The sequence below is a fragment of the Ranitomeya imitator genome, chromosome 3 (assembly GCF_032444005.1).
Source record: "Ranitomeya imitator isolate aRanImi1 chromosome 3, aRanImi1.pri, whole genome shotgun sequence".
Classification (NCBI taxonomy): domain Eukaryota; kingdom Metazoa; phylum Chordata; class Amphibia; order Anura; family Dendrobatidae; genus Ranitomeya; species Ranitomeya imitator.
Window position 1 is genome coordinate 786483177 of NC_091284.1, and position 18790 is coordinate 786501966.

At 44.1% G+C, this 18790-nt stretch overlaps 1 protein-coding gene across 3 annotated transcripts in view; it reads right to left on the bottom strand.

Moving 5' to 3' along the window:
* MRE11 (MRE11 homolog, double strand break repair nuclease) overlaps positions 1–18790 on the bottom strand; it is a 329642-nt gene that overhangs the window by 138705 nt on the left and 172147 nt on the right. The gene's annotated exons all lie outside the window — the stretch shown is intronic.

Consider the following 18790-nt stretch of genomic DNA (forward strand, 5'->3'; position numbering starts at 1 on the left):
CCTCATTCTGACCTCGCTCAATACACTGTGCCCATCTACTCGACATGCAAATCCCATATTTGCAGTCATGCGTTCGCAACTCCCAACATCGGAACCGGAGAATCCTCATAGTGCACAGTGCAATTCTGCAATCATTTAAATCACAAATCTTACAAATTTGTCAAAATGTGTGCGCAAATTGTCTCTTCAGAGAGGAAGAAAACTAGAACGCTAGCGCCACTTATTGGAAGCAGCAACCCTTAAAGTCAATATCAACTCTTTAACAAGGCTTGCAATATCACTTAGGATAAAAGCCAAACCAGAATTTCAATTTGCAGACACGGTGCTTTGGGGTACTGCCTCTCGTCAGTGCAAAGTATCAGATCTGATTTAGCTCAGGGAAAGGCACTGCACTGGGTTTAAGGATTAATGTTTCTCTTTGAGGAGAGTGACAAGCCTAGCCTGGCATCTCAGAATGAGGATATTTATAAGACAATTTCCTCTGGGAAATTTTATATGCAAATGCTTCTCTGGGAAATTAAATATGCAAATCGTTTCCCAGAGGAGCATTGCATGGCTTATATGTCTCCTCACTCTTGACATGCCAGGTTTGGCTTGACACTCACCACAAGGAAAAATTTTACGGCTTAGATCCCAATCTAAAGCATCTCACAAAGCCAAATGAAATCTCATACTTTGCACTGATGATGAGCACCACCCCAAAACACCGTGTCTGCCAACTGACATTCCGATTTGGCTTTTATCCTAAGTCATAATGAATACTCGTTAAAGAGCCGTTATTGACTTAGGATCACTGCTTCTGTCCTCTTCCTCTCTGAAGATGCAATTTGCATACTTAATTTCCTAGAGGAACATGTCTTCACACTGACATGCCAGGCTTGGCACTCTCCACAAGGAGAAGCGTTACCTTTTAGACCCTATAAATAAGTGCATATACCAATATACAAGTATTTTAAGATTACTGGTTATCTAAAGAGGCATTGGCACATGCATATTCATTTATGCATGACTCGACGAAAAGTGACAAAAGACGGCACTCCGGCGTACCGTGCCCCAGACCGACATGTGCATTGACCAACATAGTGAACGATCTGTGCTACGCTATTCCTATACAGGTCAATGAGAGTTAAGGAAATAGTATAACCCAACCAGTATGAATGACTGAAATGGGAACACATCTTTAACTTTATTTTTTTTACCCGGTTTTCTTGCCATTTTTCATATTAACACACTTTTGGTCCATACAAGGAATCCAAGATCTAGGACTATAGTGTTATCCACAAAACACACTATTTTTCTCCCATGTGGCTTCCATTCTTTCTCATCTATTATTAAAAACTCAAAGTTCTGTTACCTAATTTTTTTTTTGCATGTAACAATAGATTCGTTAAAATCTGAGGTCTTCCATTTTCATTTCTTTTTAATGGATCCCAGTGGAATTTAAATGGCCAATCATGTTCTGCAAAATTACAATGCTATATCACTTTTGTAGGGTATGCTGAAGACTAAATCATAGAAAAAACCCCAAGAAACTTAATATTAAGTATATAGGTATTAAAAAGGCCACCAACCTGTGGCTACACCAAAACAAACCAACAAACACACACCGTGAAAAAACTAGTGTATGGGGAAAGGAAATCCCTATAACGTATCTACTCTGATAACTGCCTAGCAGCGGGGGTTGGCGCCCTAGGGGGAACGTTATGGCGCCCCCGCTCAACGATGGCTTACCCTAGAATCCATGGATAGCCCTAATAGTACCAATGGGTCCCTCTACCCGCACAATGATAATATACTAAAGGTACCCCTAATAGGCTAGACAGATGACACAGCTATCCATAGGGAAACCTACACCCCAACACCGTGAATATAAAAACAATAATGAGCACATGCAGTGGGCAAATGACGAGCATGTAAAGCACAAAGTACTAAGTTGATTCAGCTCGGATAGACGGCTACTTAGTACTAATTGCTACAGTTAGCCTGAGTGGTGGGTCAATCAGTAACAAGTCTTTCAGATTCGTTAATGGGTCACATGAATGGGCCCCCTGCCCGATGTAAAGTGACCTATCATGTGGCCCTATTTACAGGGAGATCCCTGTAAAAATCAACAGTGCCACATATACAACCGTCAGTCATGTGTCTCGATGATGAAGGATAGAGGTCCTTCATCATCGAGACACATGACTGACGTATTGGGCCTCCTGATGAGCCCGAGAGGCGAAACGCGTTGAGGCGGTGTATGACAGTGGGCTGACGGCATGACATTGAAGGATGAGTACTAATTATGCAGTTTCATCTATGATTAAGTGATGTGGAAAGGGGTCTTTCGGTTGTATATGTGGCACTGTTGATTTTTACAGGGATCTCCCTGTGCTGCATTCATTATCGGCATGTGTCTTTGCATGATAGGTCACTTTACATCGGGCAGGGGGCCCATTCATGTGACCCATTAACGAATCTGAAAGACTTGTTACTGATTGACCCACCACTCAGGCTAACTGTAGCAATTAGTACTAAGTAGCCGTCTATCCGAGCTGAATCAACTTAGTACTTTGTGCTTTACATGCTCGTCATTTGCCCACTGCATGTGCTCATTATTGTTTTTATATTCACGGTGTTGGGGTGTAGGTTTCCCTATGGATAGGTGTGTCATCTGTCTAGCCTATTAGGGGTACCTTTAGTATATTATCATTGTGCGGGTAGAGGGACCCATTGGTACTATTAGGGCTATCCAGGGATTCTAGGGTAAGCCATCGTTGAGCGGGGGCGCCATAACGTTCCCCCTAGGGCGCCAACCCCCGCTGCTAGGCAGTTATCAGAGTAGATACGTTATAGGGATTTCCTTTCCCCATACACTAGTTTTTTCACGGTGTGTGTTTGTTTGTTTGTTTTGGTGTAGCCACAGGTTGGTGGCCTTTTTAATACCTATATACTTAATAAAGTTTCTTGGGGTTTTTTCTATGATTTAGCCAATTATGTTCTGCAATAATGCTAACGAATAGGACATCAACTTGTTCACAGAACGGACAAGTTCCATTAACGCCTTCCTGAAATCCATTGTACATGGTTATGAATCGGGCTTATTCAAGGTGGGTGACAGCTGTGTCCTACAGCCAGCACATACCACTAAGGGTCTGTGCGCATGTCACCTTGCAGAAGTATGTGAACCAGGCTGGCTTTTCGGAGAGGAGAATACTTTAGGACACTTTTGGCATTTTTTTTTTTAACATGCAAGCAGAAGCCGCGAGAAGATTGTTTTTTCCATCAAGTCGTTTTTCCATTGCTGTGCTTATGTTCATTCTTTTTAACCTCTGCACTTTTACCTGTGTTATGGAACATACTCACCTGAAAAAGAAAAAAAAAGATGTTGTGTGATCACATTGTTACAGCAGCGACCGGAGTTGGCTCTGATCCCTGCTGTTTAATAATGAAGACGCTGCTATGGACCTGACAGTGACATTTAAATTGATGTGATTTTCTTTGACATATTTGAGGGCACTCATTGACTCACTTCCCCAGCACCATGATCACAGGAGGGGGCCATAGGGTTACTATGTCAGCCAGCAACCTAATGTAGACCCCAAACACCATCTTCAGCTTTGTACCACTTTCAAGTACAGCCTATGACTTAGCTACATAGGAGACCATGAGTTCACATATAAACAGCAAAATAGAATTTTTCCAGTATAGAAAAGTTCAAATCATCCGCATTTCCCTAAGCAAAATACAATCAAAATAAACAAATATAGAACCCAAACAGTACAAACAGACAATCCCTGCATAAGTTGCGGCTGTTGAACAGTCATGAGACAACATAACATAACATATTTTTCGAGCAAGCTGAAGACACTCAGTTTGTGGAGGAGAGAATGGCTAATGAAATCAATTATAAAACCTTACATGAGCCAACACAGATGATGTGACAAAGATGGCGACTATATCGCGGAACAACGCCCTGGAAGGCAGGGGTGTCAAACTGCATTCCTCGAGGGGAAATGCTAAGGAAATCTTGAAAACACGCATGGTTTGCGGCCCTCGAGGAATGCAGTTTGACACCCCTGCTGGAAGGAATATTTGTAATGTGAAGCAGATACTGGACATTGGATGGAATACCATATATGGAGTGGAGATGGCAAGGATCTATCATAGACTGACACCATTACTATTCAGAAGTTGTACTGGACATTGGATTGAATACCATATATGGAGTGGAGATGGCAAGGATCTATCATAGACTGACACCATTACTATTCAGAAGTTGTACTGGACATTGGATTGAATACCATATATGGAGTGGAGTTGGCAAGGACCTATCATAGACTGACACCATTACTATTCAGACGTTGTACTGGACATTGGATGGAATACCATATATGGAGTGAAGTTGGCAAGGATCTATCATAGACTGACACCATTACTATTCAGAAGTTGTACTGGACATTGGATTGAATACCATATATGGAGTGGAGTTGGCAAGGACCTATCATAGACTGACACCATTACTATTCAGACGTTGTACTGGACATTGGACTGAATACCATATATGGAGTGGAGTTAGCAAGGACCTATCATAGACTGACACGATTACTATTCAGACGTTGTACTGGACATTGGACTGAATACCATATATGGAGTGGAGTTGGCAAGGACCTATCATAGACTGACACCATTACTATTCAGACGTTGTACTGGACATTGGACTGAATACCATATATGGAGTGGAGTTGGCAAGGACCTATCATAGACTGACACCATAACTATACAGAAGTTGTACAACACCCACTTCCTGCCTGTTACAAGATTCTTTGTTTTAAGAATAAAGTTCAGCTGTGTGCCAGCCTTTGCCGAGGAAGGAACATTCATACGACTGTGTCCGGTGTCTCACTTTTAAGCATGAACTTGGCTCATATTTTGGTCAGGAACAGGCAATCACGTTAAGAGATCACCCCAACAGGTTAGCACCCGAGCATGGCGGATAACACCTTATCTCAGCACGTTCACTCATCACTAATTAAATGAAATCTTAACTACAAGATTATTCATTTTTTCTCCCATTTCGAACAATCAATGTACGCCGTGAAAACAAACTAAAAAAATATATATTGGAGGAATTGTTCTTTTTTTTTCCACCATTTAAACTCACTTGAAATGTTTTCCCGTTTCTTAGTGCAGTATATGGTTTTATTATTAAGCTTGTCATTGCCATAATATCCAATTAGCACCTGCGATCTCACTGCAAGAGGGAAGGCTGGGTGCCGGAGTAATAGAGGGGGTCACATAACCAAGCCGAAACGCTAATGTGTAATTATTGGTACCCGTAATTTCTCTGCTTGGTTTGAACGCTCATCTTGAGCTGACAGTTTCGGCTTAAATTTATAATATATCAAGAAAAAAAAAAAGAAAAGACAAAGTAATCTTCCTGAAAGAGCAGCAGTTACTTAGAACAATGTTCCTGTGGGCGGAAAAATGACAGTGAGTGAATTTACATGCCAGGGGTCAGTACATATTAAAGCTAAGACATTAAAAAGGAAATAATAGAGGTGGGTGCGAGATGGCCGGCATCGCCTATTCCTGCTGTCTGCTCTGTCTCTATGTTCTTAGTGAAGCTGTCTCCATGGTTTGTGAACCCTGCGTCGCTGCATTTCAAGCAATTACTCATCGGTCTGGAAATATGAAACAAATATCAAAAACCCTCTGTCTGAAGAATTTTCCATTATTCTCCAACGTAGCCTTGACTGGAGATGTCCGACAGTGGAGACTTATGGCACCGGATGCAGATCCAACTGAATGTAGTCATTGCTGACACAGAAAATAGACGCAGGGTCCAGGCCCCCTAGTGCCACGTGCTCTGAGAAAGACATCAAGGTATTTTCAGTCCAAATCTAGATATTGGCTAGTGAGTGCAGCTCTGGGGTATAATACAGGATGTAACTCAGGATCAGTACTGTAATGTATGTACACAGTGACTGCACCAGGAGAATAGTGAGTGCAGCTCTGGGGTATAATACAGGATGTAACTCAGGATCAGTAATGTATGTACACAGTGACTGCACCAGCAGAATAGTGAGTGCAGCTCTGGAGTATAATACAGGATGTAACTTAGGATCAGTACATGATCAGTAATGTAAAGCATGTATACAGTGACTATACCAGCAGAATAGTGAGTGCAGCTCTGGAGTATAATACAGGATGTAACTCAGGATCAGTAATGTAATGTATGTACACAGTGACTGCACCAGCAGAATAGTGAGTGCAGCTCTGGAGTATAATACAGGAGGTAACTCAGGATCAGTAAGGTAATGTATGTACACAGTGACTGCACCAGCAGAATAGTGAGTGCAGCTCTGGGGTATAATACAGGATGTAACTCAGGATCAGTAATGTAATGTATGTACACAGTGACTGCACCAGCAGAATAGTGAGTGCAGCTCTGGAGTATAATACAGGATGTAACTCAGGATCAGTAATGTAATGTATGTACACAGTGACTGCACCAGCAGAATAGTGAGTGCAGCTCTGGAGTATAATACAGGAGGTAACTCAGGATCAGTAAGGTAATGTATGTACACAGTGACTGCACCAGCAGAATAGTGAGTGCAGCTCTGGAGTATAATACAGGATGTAACTCAGGATCAGTAATGTAATGTATGTACACAGTGACTGCACCAGCAGAATAGTGAGTGCAGCTCTGGAGTATAATACAGGATGTAACTCAGGATCAGTAATGTAATGTATGTACACAGTGACTGCACCAGCAGAATAGTGAGTGCAGCTCTGGAGTATAATACAGGAGGTAACTCAGGATCAGTAAGGTAATGTATGTACACAGTGACTGCACCAGCAGAATAGTGAGTGCAGCTCTGGAGTATAATACAGGATGTAACTCAGGATCAATAATGTATGTACACAGTGACTGCACCAGCAGAATAGTGAGTGCAGCTCTGGAGTATAATACAGGATGTAACTTAGGATCAGTACATGATCAGTAATGTAAAGCATGTATACAGTGACTATACCAGCAGAATAGTGAGTGCAGCTCTGGAGTATAATACAGGATGTAACTCAGGATCAGTAATGTAATGTATGTACACAGTGACTGCACCAGCAGAATAGTGAGTGCAGCTCTGGAGTATAATACAGGAGGTAACTCAGGATCAGTAATGTAATGTATGTACACAGTGACTGCACCAGCAGAATAGTGAGTGCAGCTCTGGGGTATAATACAGGATGTAACTCAGGATCAGTAATGTAATGTATGTACACAGTGACTGCACCAGCAGAATAGTGAGTGCAGCTCTGGAGTATAATACAGGATGTAACTCAGGATCAGTAATGTAATGTATGTACACAGTGACTGCACCAGCAGAATAGTGAGTGCAGCTCTGGAGTATAATACAGGAGGTAACTCAGGATCAGTAAGGTAATGTATGTACACAGTGACTGCACCAGCAGAATAGTGAGTGCAGCTCTGGAGTATAATACAGGATGTAACTCAGGATCAGTAATGTAATGTATGTACACAGTGACTGCACCAGCAGAATAGTGAGTGCAGCTCTGGGGTATAATACAGGATGTAACTCAGGATCAGTAATGTAATGTATGTACACAGTGACTGCACCAGCAGAATAGTGAGTGCAGCTCTGGAGTATAATACAGGATGTAACTCAGGATCAGTAATGTAATGTATGTACACAGTGACTGCACCAGCAGAATAGTGAGTGCAGCTCTGGAGTATAATACAGGAGGTAACTCAGGATCAGTAAGGTAATGTATGTACACAGTGACTGCACCAGCAGAATAGTGAGTGCAGCTCTGGAGTATAATACAGGATGTAACTCAGGATCAGTAATGTAATGTATGTACACAGTGACTGCACCAGCAGAATAGTGAGTGCAGCTCTGGAGTATAATACAGGAGGTAACTCAGGATCAGTAAGGTAATGTATGTACACAGTGACTGCACCAGCAGAATAGTGAGTGCAGCTCTGGGGTATAATACAGGATGTAACTCAGGATCAGTAATGTAATGTATGTACACAGTGACTGCACCAGCAGAATAGTGAGTGCAGCTCTGGGGGTATAATACAGGATGTAACTCAGGATCAATACTGTAATGTATGTACACAGTGACTGCACCAGCAGAATAGTGAGTGCAGCTCTGGAGTATAATACAGGAGGTAACTCAGGATCAGTAAGGTAATGTATGTACACAGTGACTGCACCAGCAGAATAGTGAGTGCAGCTCTGGAGTATAATACAGGATGTAACTCAGGATCAGTAATGTAATGTATGTACACAGTGACTGCACCAGCAGAATAGTGAGTGCAGCTCTGGAGTATAATACAGGATGTAACTTAGGATCAGTACATGATCAGTAATGTAAAGCATGTATACAGTGACTATACCAGCAGAATAGTGAGTGCAGCTCTGGAGCATAATACAGGATGTAACTCAGGATCAGTACAGTATCAGTAATGTAACATATGTACAAAGTGACTCCATCAGCAGAATAGTGAGTGCAGCTCTGGGGTATAATACAGGATGTAACTCAGGATCAGTACAGTATCAGTAATGTAATATATGTACAAAGTGACTCCACCAGCAGAATAGTGAGTGCAGCTTTGGAGCATAATACAGGATGTAACTTAGGATCAGTATAGGATCACTAATGTAATATATGTTGTTATGGACCTGGTGGTTAGGAGCACCCGGAATGACCTGATGGTTAAACTAACAAAGGACAAGCTCTGGGAAGTGGGAGCTCTGCTGACCGCAACCCCTAATCCTATCACACACACTAGAAATAGCCGTGGAGCGTTCCTGACTCTCCCTAGACGCCTCTTCACAGCCTAAGAGCTAACTAGCCCTAGAGATAGAAAATAAAGCCTACCTTGCCTCAGAGAAATTCCCCAAAGGTAAAGGAAGCCCCCCACATATATTGACTGTGAGTTAAGATGAAAGTCACAAACACAGAAATGAAACAGGTTTCAGCAAAGGGACGCCAGACTTACTAAACAGACTGAGGATAGGAAAGGTATCTTTGCGGTCAGCACAAAAACTACAAAAGACCACGCAGAGTGTGCAAAAAGACTTCCGCACCGACTCACGGTGCGGAGGTGCCACTCTGCATCCCAGAGCTTCCAGCTAGCAAGGCAAAATCATGCAAGCTGGACAAGAAAACAATGAACAAATAATAAACTAGCAGGGACTTAGCTTCTGCTGGAGTAGACAGGTCACCAGAAGGATCCAAGACCGAACTGAACCAGTACAAGAACATTGCTAGCTGGCATAGAGTAACAATCTGAGTGGAGTTAAATAGAGCAGCCAGCCAAAGAATAAACTAAATCACCTGTGGAAGGAACCTCAGAAGCAGCAGCTCCACTCACAGCCACCAGAGGGAGTCCATGGACAGAACTCGCCGAAGTACCATTCATGACCACAGGAGGGAATTCGATAACAGAATTCACAACAATATGTACTCAGTGACTGCACCAGCAAAATAGTGAGTGCAGCTCTGGAGCATAATACAGGATGTAACCCAGGATCAGTACAGGATCAGTAATGTAAAGTATGTATACAGTGACTGCACCAGCAGAATAGTGAGTGCAGCTCTGGGGCATAATAAAGGAACTCAGGATCAGTAATGTAAAGTATGTACACAGTGACAATACTAGCAGAATAGTGAGTGCAGCTCTGGAGTATAATACAGGATATAACTCAGGATAAGTACATGATCAGTAATGTAATGTATGTACACAGTTACTGCACCAGCAGAATAGTGAGTGCAGCTCTGGGGTATAATACAGGATGTGACTCAGGATCAGTACAGGATCAGTAATATATGTACACAGTGACTATACCAGCAGAATAGTGAGTGCAGCTCTGGGGTATAATACAGGATGTAACTCAGGATCAGTACAGGATCAGTAATGTATGTATACAGTGACTGCACCAGAATACTGAGGGTGTCAATCAGCCTAGTGAGTCTGAGGTACAAGTGGGCAGATGGTCATTGTAGCCAGGCTGGATATTTCCTATTTACTATATGGTGGAAGGGGGAGTTGGGGACACACAGAATTTAAAATGCAAGGTGACTGCCTAAATCAACTAATGGTTCAGTCACAGACCAGCAATTTTAATATTATGATTTAGGCCATCCTGGAAACCTGAGCCCAGGACCAGGAGTATAAAAAGATAGGTTACACAACAGTAAGGTGATCACATGTGAGGGTCGGCCTGTGCTGCTTCTGATCCATATTTAATTTCTCCTTCCCTCTAGGAAACAGAAGAATAACTTTAGGTGTAAATGTTTAGGTATTTGTGTTGTTTCTCAGTTTTTATTTCAGAATTGTTTCACATATTTGTGTTTTGTTTTATTTTTCTCTTTGTCACACATGTGGATCTGGGATCCACTGTGCCACAAGAAAGGCTTACCTAAGAGGGACGTGACTAAGCGGCTATGTCACTACACAGTTGTCGGGTGACTCAGGACCAGGGGCTCCTTCCCTGTCCCTAACACTAGGGGGCACCCTGGCTCGCCTTGCTCCTCAGGATACTTCAGATAGCAAAGATGCCGGGGCCTCCAACCTTGCCTTATCTCCTAAGTGAGCCCTTTGTCTGTTCTCTTCCCCCAACCTAGGGAAGAGGGCAGCTACTGTGCTCAGTAGAACACCAACCTGACAAACAAGGTTACAGAGACAAGGGATAACAGAAAACTCCAGGCATAGAAAATATTCATTCACATAGAACAGAGGAATGCACCACGGTGTGAAGGTAGGGGAATAAAACAAAATAGAGAAGAATAAGAAATTACCACGCATACAAACAAAACCACCGTCACAAATAACTCCTCCAACTCTCTTCTCATATGTGCTCCTCTCCCACCGATAGCCATGCAGCAAATGCTAACTCTGACAAGGATTAGTAACAAAGCCCAGATTATAAAGGGAAAAGGAGTGGCTAAAAGAGCAGAGCTGAGCACAGGGATTTCCAACATTGCTGATTAACCCCTGTTATGCCAGAGGAAATAAACACATTTAAAATGAAGGAGAAGTGCTTCTTCTCAGCGCCGGAGTAGGAGCAATCAGAAGCTACGGTCTTATGGCTCCACAGTCGCGGTAACCCCGCTTTTTAACGCTGGAGGTCCTAATGGTGGAGATAGGTTTGAGCTTCAGGTAGCTGCCAGGTACCACTCTTAGGCAATCCCCAGTACCGCAGCTGCTGACCCCCGGGGTCAGGATCGCAGACATGAACACGGGCTCGGAGTGACTGGCAGGATACGATTCGGACACTTTTCAGACAAAACGGATTCTGGGTCACTGGGCAGAACAGTCACTAACTTGGAGTCACCGGCAGGGCAGGATTTGGACACTGAAATAGGCTCCAATAGTACGGACTCTGGAATACTAACCAAGATAGACACTTGTGCTGGTTTAAAGAGGTTTTCCAATTAACAAAGTTCATTTTAATCAATAGTTAATAGTAATAATTTCCACAATTGGATGTGTCTAATAAATGTTTTCCTGTTCTGAAATAATCTTACAAATGTGCCCCTGCTGTGTACTGTGTAATGGCCGTGTCTGACTGTGCAGGGACATGGTCTGATCATACCACAGCTCCTGAGCAGGGGAGGACGGAAAAGAGTATACAGACATTACAGCATGGAATCGCAAATAATTCTTTCTTTGAGGTAAAACAATTTAAAAAAACAACCAGGGAAATGTTTATATCAAAAAAGAATCAGCTGTGATTCCACATTTAGGCTATGTCCGCACGTTGAGTATTTGCAGAAATTTCTGCAAGGTTTCTGCGTCTTTTGGCTGCAAAAACGCGCATTTTGTCGTGATTTTGGTGCATTTGTTTATGTGTTTTTTGCATGCGTTTTTGTACAGCAATGAAGGCTTTTTTGAACTGAATAAAGATATTAAAAAAAAGTTTTGTGATGTAATTTCTTGGTTCAACATCACCTTTTTCATTCTGATGCAGTAGCATCAGAGTGATGGGATTAGGGCTTGGTGTCAGCAGATGTCATTAACACCAAGCCCTAGGCTAAAGGTACCTTCACACTGAGCAACTTTTGAACGATAACGGTAGCGATCCGTGACGTTGCAGCGTCCTGGATAGCGATCTCGTTTTGTTTGACACGCAGCAGCGATCAGGATCCTGCTGTGACATCGCTGGTGGGAGCTAGAAGTCCAGAACTTTATTTCGTCGCTGAATCACCCGCTGACATAGCTGGATCGGCGTGTGTGACGCCGATCCAGCGATGTGTTCACTTGTAACCAAGGTAAACATCGGGTTACTAAGCGCAGGGCCGCACTTAGTAACCCGAAATTTACCCTGGTTACCATTGTAAATGTATAAAAAAAACAAAAAAAAACACAACATACTCACATTCCGATGTCTGTCACGTCCCCCGCCGTCAGCTTCCCGCACTGACTGTGAGCGCCGGCCGTAAAACACAGTGTAGTGGTTTTTTTTTTTACATTTACAATGGTAACCAGGGTAAACATCGGGTTACTAAGCGCGGCCCTGCGCTTAGTAACCCGATGTTTACCCTGGTTACCCGGGGACTTCGGCATCGTTGGTCGCTGGAGAGAGCTGTCTGTGTGACAGCTCTCCAGCGACCACACGACTTACCAACAATGACGGCCAGGTCGTATCGCTGGTCGTGATCGTTGGTAAATCATTTAGTGTAACGGTACCTTAAGACACCCTCATTGCTAAGCTGGTAAGTAAACATAAAGACACACACAAACACACACCTTGTCACCAGCCTATGTGGGACCATTGTTATGATAAGGTAATTCAGTACCACAATGGACATAGAAGTCAGAGCACATACAGTGACCTGACAATAACCCAAAAACATAGAACGAGCTCTGAGACGTGGGAACTCTGCTGACCGCAATCCCTAATCCTCTCCAACCACACTAGAGGCAGCCGTGGATTGCGCCTAACGCTCCCTATGCAACTCGGCACAGCCTGAGAAACTAGCTAGCCTGAAGATAGAAAATAAGCCTACCTTGCCTCAGAGAAATACCCCAAAGGAAAAGGCAGCCCCCACATATAATGACTGTGAGTTAAGATGAAAAGACAAACGTAGAGATGAAATAGATTTAGCAAAGTGAGGCCCGACTTTCTGAACAGAGCGAGGATAGGAAAGGTAACTTTGCGGTCAACACAAAACCCTACAAAAAACCACGCAAAGGGGGCAAAAAGACCCTCCGTACCGAACTAACGGCACGGAGGTACACCCTCTGCGTCCCAGAGCTTTCAGCAAGCAAGAAAACAATATTAAGCAAGCTGGGCAGAAAAAACAGCAAACAAAATAGCAAAAGCAGAACTTAGCTATGCAGAGCAGCAGGCCACAGGAACGATCCAGGAGGAAACAAGTCCAATACTAGAACATTGACTGGAGGCCAGGATCAAAGCACTAGGTGGAGTTAAATAGAGCAGCACCTAACGACATCACCACATCACCTGAGGAAGGAAACTCAGAAGCCGCAGTACCACTCTCCTCCACCAACGGAAGCTCACAGAGAGAATCAGCCGAAGTACCACTTGTGACCACAGGAGGGAGCTCTGCCACAGAATTCACAACAGTACCCCCCCTTGAGGAGGGGTCACCGAACCCTCACCAGAGCCCCAGGACGACCAGGATGAGCCATATGAAAGGCACGAACAAGATCGGGAGCATGGACATCAGAGGCAAAGACCCAGGAATTATCTTCCTGAGCATAACCCTTCCACTTAACCAGATACTGAAGTTTCCGTCTTGAAACACGAGAATCCAAAATCTTCTCCACAATATACTCCAACTCCCCCTCCACCAAAACCGGGGCAGGAGGATCAACAGATGGAACCATAGGTGCCACGTATCTCCGCAACAATGACCTATGGAATACGTTATGTATGGAAAAAGAATCTGGAAGGGTCAGACGAAAAGACACAGGATTAAGAAGCTCAGAAATCCTATACGGACCAATGAAACGAGGTTTAAACTTAGGAGAGGAAACCTTCATAGGAATATGACGAGAAGATAACCAAACCACATCCCCAACACGAAGTCGAGGACCCACACAGCGTCTGCGATTAGCGAAACGTTGAGCCTTCTCCTGGGACAAGGTCAAATTGTCCACTACATGAGTCCAAATCTGCTGCAACCTGTCCACCACAGTATCCACACCAGGACAGTCCGAAGACTCAACCTGCCCTGAAGAGAAACGAGGATGGAACCCAGAGTTGCAGAAAAACGGCGAAACCAAGGTAGCCGAGCTGGCCCGATTATTAAGGGCGAACTCAGCCAAAGGCAAAAAGGACACCCAGTCATCCCGATCAGCAGAAACAAAGCATCTCAGATATGTTTCCAAGGTCTGATTGGTTCGTTCGGTCTGGCCATTAGTTTGCCATTAGTTTGAGGATGGAAAGCCGAGGAAAAAGACAAGTCAATGCCCATCCTAGCACAAAAGGCTCACCAAAACCTCGAAACAAACTGGGAACCTCTGTCAGAAACGATATTCTCTGGAATGCCATGTAAACGAACCACATGCTGGAAGAACAATGGCACCAAATCAGAGGAGGAAGGTAATTTAGACAAGGGTACCAAATGGACCATCTTAGAGAAGTGATCACAGACCACCCAAATGACTGACATCTTTTGAGAGACGGGAAGATCTGAAATAAAATCCATAGAGATATGTGTCCAAGGCCTCTTCGGGACCGGCAAGGGCAAAAGCAACCCACTGGCACGAGAACAGCAGGGCTTAGCCCGAGCACAAATCCCACAGGACTGCACAAAAGAACGCACATCCCGCGACAGAGATGGCCACCAAAAGGATCTAGCCACTAACTCTCTGGTACCAAAGATTCCAGGATGACCAGCCAACACCGAGAATGAACCTCAGAGATAACTTTATTCGTCCACCTATCAGGGACAAACAGTCTCTCCGCTGGGCAACGATCAGGTTTATTAGCCTGAAATTTTTGCAGCACCCGCCGCAAATCAGGGGAGATGGCAGACACAATTACTCCCTCTTTGAGAATACCCGCCGGCTCAGATAAACCCGGAGAGTCGGGCACAAAACTCCTAGACAGAGCATCCGCCTTCACATTTTTAGAGCCCGGAAGGTACGAAATCACATCGGGCAAAAAACAGCGACCAACGAGCCTGTCTAGGATTCAACCACTTGGCAGACTCGAGATAAGTCAAGTTCTTATGATCAGTCAAGACCAACACGCGATGCTTAGCTCCTTCAAGCCAATGACGCCACTCCTCGAATGCCCACTTCATGGCCAGTAACTCTCGATTGCCAACATCATAATTTCGCTCAGCAGGCGAAAACTTCCTGGAAAAGAAGGCGCATGGTTTCATCACCGAGCAATCAGAACTTCTCTGCGACAAAACAGCCCCTGCTCCAATCTCAGAAGCATCAATCTCGACCTGGAATGGAAGCGAAACATCTGGTTGACACAACACAGGGGCAGAAGAAAAACGATGCTTCAACTCTTGAAAAGCTTCCACAGCAGCAGAAGACCAATTGACCACATCAGCACCCTTCGTGGTCAAATCGGTCAATGGTTTAGCAATACTAGAAAAATTGCAGATGAAGCGACGATAAAAATTAGCAAAGCCCAGGAACTTTTGCAGATTTTTCAGAGATGTCAGCTGAGTCCAATCATGGATGGCTTGGACCTTAACAGGGTCCATCTCGATAGTAGAAGGGGAAAAGATGAACCCCAAAAATGAAACCTTCTGAACACCAAAGAGACACTTTGATCCCTTCACAAACAAAGAATTAGCACGCAGGACCTGAAACACCATTCTGACCTGCTTCACATGAGACTCCCAATCATCCGAGAAGATCAAAATGTCATCCAAGTACACAATCAGGAATTTATCCAGGTACTCTCGAAAGATGTCATGCATAAAGGACTGAAACACTGATGGAGCATTGGCAAGTCCGAATGGCATTACTAGATACTCAAAATGGCCCTCGGGCGTATTAAATGCAGTTTTCCATTCATCGCCTCGCTTAATACGCACAAGATTATACGCACCACGAAGATCTATCTTGGTGAACCAACTAGCCCCCTTAATCCGAGCAAACAAATCAGATAACAACGGCAAGGGGTACTGAAATTTAACCGTGATCTTATTTAGAAGGCGGTAATCTATACAAGGTCTCAGCGAATCAACCTTCTTGGCCACAAAAAAGAACCCTGCTCCCAATGGCGACGATGACGGGTGAATATGCCCCTTCTCCAAGGACTCCTTCACATAACTCCGCATAGCGGCGTGCTCAGGCACAGATAAATTAAACAGTCGACCTTTTGGGAATTTACTACCAGGAATCAAATCGATAGCACAATCACAATCCCTATACGGAGGTAGGGTATCGGACTTGGGCTCATCAAATACATCCCGGTAATCAGACAAGAACTCTGGAACCTCAGAAGGGGTGGATGACGAAATAGACAGAAATGGGACATCACCATGTACCCCCTGACAACCCCAGCTGGACACAGACATGGATTTCCAATCTAATACTGGATTATGGACTTGCAGCCATGGCAACCCCAACACGACCACATCATGCAGATTATGCAACACCAGAAAGCGAATAACCTCCTGATGTGCAGGAGCCATGCACATGGTCAGCTGGGTCCAGTACTGAGGCTTATCCTTGGCCAAAGGCGTAGCATCAATTCCTCTCAATGGAATAGGACACTGCAAGGGCTCCAAGAAAAACCCACAACGCCTAGCATACTCCAAGTCCATCAAATTCAGGGCAGCGCCTGAATCCACAAATGCCATGACAGAATAAGATGACAAAGAGCAGATCAAGGTAACGGACAAAAGAAATTTTGACTGTACCATACCAATGGTGGCAGACCTAGCGAACCACTTAGTGCGCTTAGGACAATCAGAGATAGCATGAGTGGAATCACCACAGTAGAAACACAGCCCATTCAGACGTCTGTGTTCTTGCCGTTCAACTCTGGTCAAAGTCCTATCGCACTGCATAGGCTCAGGTTTATGCTCAGATAATACCGCCAAATGGTGCACAGATTTACGCTCACGGAAGCGTCGACCGATCTGAATGGCCAAAGACATAGACTCATTCAGACCAGCAGGCATAGGAAATCCCACCATGACATCCTTAAGGGCTTCAGAGAGACCCTTTCTGAAAATAGCTGCAAGCGCACCTTCATTCCATTGAGTGAGTACGGACCACTTTCTAAATTTCTGACAATATACCTCTATCTCATCCTGACCCTGACACAGAGCCAGCAAATTTTTCTCTGCCTGATCCACTGAATTAGGCTCATCGTACAGCAATCCGAGCGCCAGGAAAAACGCATCGATATTACTTAATGCAGGATCTCCTGACGCAAGAGAAAATGCCCAGTCCTGAGGGTCGCCACGTAAAAAAGAAATAATGATCCTAACTTGTTGAACTGGGTCACCAGAGGAGCGAGGTTTCAAAGCCAGAAATAGTTTACAATTATTTTTGAAACTCAGAAATTTAGTTCTATCTCCAAAAAACAAATCAGGAATAGGAATTCTTGGCTCCAACATAGAATTCTGAACCACAAAGTCTTGAATACTTTGTACTCTTGCCGTGAGCTGATCCACACATGAAGACAGACCTTTAATGTCCATCGCTACACCTGTGTCCTGAACCACCCAAATGTCTAGGGGAAAAAAAAAGCAAAACACAGTGCAGAGGGGAAAAAAATGGTCTCAGAACTTCTTTTTTCCCTCTATTGAGAATCATTAGTACTTTTGGCCTCCAGTACTGTTATGAAAGGTAATTCAGTACCACAATGGACATAGAAGTCAGAGCACATACAGTGACCTGACAATAACCCAAAAACATAGAACGAGCTCTGAGACGTGGGAACTCTGCTGACCGCAATCCCTAATCCTCTCCAACCACACTAGAGGCAGCCGTGGATTGCGCCTAACGCTCCCTATGCAACTCGGCACAGCCTGAGAAACTAGCTAGCCTGAAGATAGAAAATAAGCCTACCTTGCCTCAGAGAAATACCCCAAAGGAAAAGGCAGCCCCCACATATAATGACTGTGAGTTAAGATGAAAAGACAAACGTAGAGATGAAATAGATTTAGCAAAGTGAGGCCCGACTTTCTGAACAGAGCGAGGATAGGAAAGGTAACTTTGCGGTCAACACAAAACCCTACAAAAAACCACACAAAGGGGGCAAAAATACCCTCCGTACCGAACTAACGGCACGGAGGTACACCCTCTGCGTCCCAGAGCTTCCAGCAAGCAAGAAAACAATATTAAGCAAGCTGGACAGAAAAAACAGCAAACAAAATAGCAAAAGCAGAACTTAGCTATGCAGAGCAGCAGGCCACAGGAACGATCCAGGAGGAAACAGGTCCAATACTAGAACATTGATTGGAGGCCAGGATCAAAGCACTAGGTGGAGTTAAATAGAGCAGCACCTAACGACATCACCACCTCACCTGAGGAAGGAAACTCAGAAGCCGCAGTACCACTCTCCTCCACCAACGGAAGCTCACAGAGAGAATCAGCCGAAGTACCACTTGTGACCACAGGAGGGAGCTCTGCCACAGAATTCACAACAGACCATTAACAGAATGAATGCTATCTAGGCTGTAACCAAACAGCAACTTAACAAAAATAATAATAGTTGGGTAATAGTTGGGGAGAGGGGTTGATGTCACCTTTGTATGGTCAGGTGACATCAAGCCCACAGGTTAGCAATGAAGAGGCGTCTATGAGACACCCCCAGAGTGA